The 4,897-nt window shown below is 42.1% G+C and overlaps 1 long non-coding RNA gene and 1 pseudogene across 8 annotated transcripts in view; one reads left to right on the top strand and one right to left on the bottom strand.

The window, feature by feature from the left end:
- Nucleotides 1-1,016: 1,016 nt before the first annotated feature.
- On the bottom strand, nucleotides 1,017-2,627 carry LOC120043457 (annotated as a pseudogene).
- Nucleotides 2,628-3,556: 929 nt separating this feature from the next.
- LOC120043456 overlaps nucleotides 3,557-4,897 on the top strand; it is a 3,514-nt gene continuing 2,173 nt past the window's right edge. For 6 of the 8 annotated variants that reach the window (XR_005476449.1, XR_005476450.1, XR_005476445.1 and 3 more), the window contains exon 1: nucleotides 3,557-4,897. This exon is cut by the window's right edge. This is a non-coding gene — a long non-coding RNA (uncharacterized LOC120043456). The other 2 variants (XR_005476452.1, XR_005476451.1) reach the window with 2 other exon arrangements.

Raw genomic sequence — 4,897 nt, 5'->3', positions numbered from 1 at the left:
GCCCGCAGGGCCAGACGGATTACCAGGACACATACTCCGAGCATGCGCTGACAAGTGTATTCACTTACATTTTCAACCTCTCCCTGACCCAATCTGTAATACCAACATGTTTCAAGCAGACCACCATAGTCTCTGTGCACAAGAACACCAAGGTAACCTATTTAAATGATCATCGCCCCGTAGCACTCACATCTGTAGCTATGAAATGCTTTGAAAGGTTGGGCATGACTCCCATTAACACAAACATCTCAGATACCCTATACCCAGTCCAATTTGCACACCGCCCCAACAGATCCGCAGATGACGCAATCTCTATTGCACTCCACAGTGCCCTTTCCCACCTGGACTAAAGGAACACCTACGTAAGAATACTGTTCATTGACTACAGCTCAGCGTTCAACACCATAGTGCCCTCCAAGCTGGAAGATAAATAGAGAGAGATGCTAGTCAGCATGTCTGCAGAACGTGTTAGTTTGTTAGTCTATCTTGTTATGTGATAATCTTCAATGCACAGCATTTTAAAACATTTTGAGGACAAACCTGTGTTTTTGGGGACGTGTGACTCCACTTTGAGGTGATGATTTTGGCAGACCAGACCAGTTACATCTACAGTATAAATCTTAACAAGAAAATACAGTGGGGTTTGATTTTTATTTCTGCTTTGTCAGATTCCCAGAGCAGATATTTATTTTCTCCTCTGTCAGCCTCCTTGATTCTCTTCCTAAAATAATGATTATCTTTCATGTCATTGTAGTTGTGAATATTCCTGGTGTCTTGTTGTGTTTAGGTGAGAGAAATTATGTCATTATAGTTGTGACAGAAGTGATGTAACTCTAGTTCTGATTGGAGGAAGAATGTCTTGGATCAGGACAGACATGGAGGGCTTGTGCCAAAAGTCTGTTAACTCTCTCTCTCTCTCTCTCTCTCTCTCTCTCTCTCTCACACACACACACGCACACGCACACGCACACGCACACGCACACACACACACACACACACACACACACACACACACACACACACACACACACACACACACACACACACACACACACACACACACACACACACACACACACACACACAGTAGAAAACACTAGAATTACACAATAGCATCTGCTTTCAATCTTGTTTATTTTAGATAATTAACTAAGTCATATGATTAAAATAATTTGAGAACTACACAACTACAGCAGTGATATTTTTTAAAGTTACAACTAAACAATGATTTTAAATCAATAAGATAACAATATATGTGTCAGACTTGACTTCCTTCATCTGGTCTTTTCCAGACTTTTCTCCTGTGACTTGATGTCTTCCTCTCAGCAGCCGTAGAGTCTGTTGATCCTCAGGATGTCAGTGGTGGACAACCCCTGTCTCTGGCCGATGGGCACGTTGGGGTTGGGGATGGGGGTGATGGTGTCCTTCCCGTTGATAGAGAAGGCTGTATTTCCATAGTGCATGACAGAGCTGTAGTCGTAGGCAGTGTTCAGGTTGTTGGTGTTTGATCTGTCGAAGTTGTAGGCGTTGTTAGAGTCGATGTTACTCCAGTTGATGGTGACATACTGGTCACGGTCGCTCCTGGTTTGTTCGTGCTGGAAGCCCAGAGCGTGGAGAGTCTCGTGCTGAATGACCCCGAAGTAAACGCAGCCGTCCATTTGGAGAGAGACCGTCTGTTGGCCTCCCACTCTCCCAAGAGAGGACCAGCACCCGTCTCTGGGCTCGTAGCTGATGAAGTCAACCTGATTCTGACGAGGCACGAAGCGAATGCAGGTCTTGGAAGGGAAGGCCCGGAGGGCATTCTCAATGCCCTGCTTGTCAGAGGAACTGAAGCTACTGCTCACTGTGTAGGGCACTTCAACCAATCCGTTGGTGCCTTTTTTCCAGAAGCACCCTGCACTGTAAAATAACATTCAGCTGGTTAGTCAATTATATCTGAAAATACAATTATTTTGACATAAAAAATATATTTGTTATCTTTACTTCAATATAATTAGTCCTTTACTCAACTTCACTTGTTTAACCAACCTGAAATTAAAATATGTATATATATCAACATAAGATGTATGTAAAAACAACTCCAAGGGGAACTGTGTTTCATTTTCCCTCAATTTACAAATTTTAAGTTCCAGCAACAACTTGACACCTGTCTCTGTTTTTAGAGGATTGTGGGTAATTCCACATTCTCTGACTTTATACTACTTCTACACAATGTTGTATACATATTTTGAAGGAAGACAATTATATTTCTGTATTAGTTTGAGGCAACTTTCTGAAACATTAAAAGTGAAGTATATTGTACATAAAAATACCTCATCTTGGAAATACTCAAAAAAAAGCTGATGCAAATAGTTGTGAAAGTAGAGCTGGTACAATATTGTTGTTAGTGTGTGTTGGTAGTACCTAAAGCAAACCATGGCGTTTCTGGTTGTTGGCGCCACCATGTCTCCCTCCAACAGAAACTGACTGGAGCCGTTATTGGTGGTCAGAATTCTCTCAGTGATGTCTACATCCTCAGGGTCGTCTGTTAGGATCTCTGGTCCACTTCCGTCCTCCATGAGAGGGTGGGCCTGAGAGAGGCCCAGCAGCAGCAGCAGCAGCAGGGTCAGAGAGGGGCTTTGCTCCATCTTCAGTGTGTGGAGAGGAGAGACTCTGGATGGCTCCTTGGATCTGACAGTGGAGAGACTCTAGATGGCTTCTTGGTCCTGGAGATGCTTTGGAGAGTCTTGATGTGTGATTCTGTCTGGTCAGTCCTGGGCTTTTTATACAGTCCTCTACAGGTGTGTCTGCTGGAGGATTATGGGTTGGGGTCCATGTTGTTAGTCCTAAATAAACCTCTGAAGGGAGGGTTCCACCACCACACCTACAGTTTCAACATGGTTTTAATCCATACAGGTCCATTTACACCTGGCCATGCCTACTCAACAAACACGTCACACACTAATGTAATGACAGTTTAATCTACTACAATGATGTGCTGAGGAACGTTTAAACTTTTTAATGTTTATTTGTCACCTGCACAGGATACAGCAGGTGTAAAACAGTACATTGAAATATTTGCAGCTCTTTAGTAATATAGATTTTAAAAACACAGTAATAATCTAGATAATAAAACAGTAATTTTATTTAAATTTTATTTTTTATTCAACTGTTCTGCCTGCGGCTATGGAACCCTGACCTGTTCACCGGACGTGCTACCTGTCCCAGACCTGCTGTTTTCAACTCTCTAGAGACAGCAGGAGCGGTAGAGATACTCTCAATGATCGGCTATGAAAGGCCAACTGACATTTACTAATGAGGTGCTGACTTGCTGCACCCTCGACAACTACTGTGATTATTATTATTTGACCATGCTGGTCATTTATGAACATTTGAACATCTTGGCCATGTTCTGTTATAATCTCCAACCGGCACAGCCAGAAGAGGACTGGCCACCCCTCATAGCCTGGTTCCTCTCTAGGTTTCTTCCTAGGTTTTGGCCTTTCTAGGGAGTTTTTCCTAGCCACCGTACTTCTACACCTGCATTGCTTGCTGTTTGGGGTTTTAGGCTGGGTTTCTGTACAGCACTTTGAGATATCAGCTGATGTAAGAAGGGCTATAGTATATAAATACATTTGATTTGATAATAATCTAGATTATAAACATTGTAATGATATAGATAATAAACACAGTAATAATCTAGATAATAAAACACAGTAATAATCTAGATAATAAAACACAGTAATAATCTAGATAATAAACACAGTAATAATCTAGATTATAAAATACAGTAATAATCTAGATAATAAAACACAGTAATAATCTAGATAATAAACACAGTAATAATCTAGATAATAAAACACAGTAATAATCTAGATAATAAACATTGTAATGATGTAGATGTCACGTTCGTCATAATGATTGGACCAAGGCGCAGCGTGCGGAGAGTTCCACATCTTTTAATTCATAGACACTCAGCAGAACAAACAAGCACAAAGGAAATGTGAAGCTACTGGTGAAGCTACACAGGCAACTATCCGTAGACAAGATCCCACAAAACACAAAATGAGGAAATGGCTACCTAAATATGATCCCCAATCAGAGACAACGATAAACAGCTGTCTCTGATTGGGAACCATATCAGGCCAACATAGACATATAACACCCTAGATGACCCACCCTAGTCACTATCACACCCCAACCAACAGAGAATAAACAGCTTACTATGCTCAGGTCGTGACAATAGATAATAAAAACACTGTAATTAAATAGATAATAAACTGTAATAATATAGATAATATAGAATAAAAACAGGTTAGGGTGTAACAGGTCTGTAGTTAGGGTGTAATGGCAGGTCTGTAGTTGGGGTGTAATGGCAGGTCTGTAGTTAGGGTGTAATGGCAGGTCTGTAGTTGGGGTGTAATGGCAGGTCTGTAGTTAGGGTGTAATGGCAGGTCTGTAGTTGGGGTGTAATGGCAGGTCTGTAGTTAGGGTGTAATGGCAGGTCTGTAGTTGGGGTGTAACAACAGGTCTGTAGTTAGGGTGTAACGGCAGGTCTGTAGTTAGGGTGTAACGGCAGGTCTGTAGTTAGGGTGTAACAACAGGTCTGTAGTTAGGGTGTAACGGCAGGTCTGTAGTTAGGGTGTAACAGGTCTGTAGTTAGGGTGTAATGGCAGGTCTGTACAGGTTAGGGTGTAATGGCAGGTCTGTAGTTAGGGTGTAATGGCAGGTCTGTAGTTAGGGTGTAATGGCAGGTCTGTAGTTAGGGTGTAATGGCAGGTATGTAGTTAGGGTGTAACAACAGGTCTGTAGTTAGGGTGTAATGGCAGGTCTGTAGTTAGGGTGTAATGGCAGGTCTGTAGTTGGGGTGTAATGGCAGGTCTGTAGTTGGGGTGTAATGGCAGGTCTGTAGTTAGGG

The sequence above is a fragment of the Salvelinus namaycush genome, unplaced genomic scaffold (assembly GCF_016432855.1).
Source record: "Salvelinus namaycush isolate Seneca unplaced genomic scaffold, SaNama_1.0 Scaffold927, whole genome shotgun sequence".
NCBI classification, from domain to species: domain Eukaryota; kingdom Metazoa; phylum Chordata; class Actinopteri; order Salmoniformes; family Salmonidae; genus Salvelinus; species Salvelinus namaycush.
The sequence above is the reverse complement of the archived record's forward strand: the minus strand, read 5'-3'. Positions and strand labels throughout refer to the sequence as shown.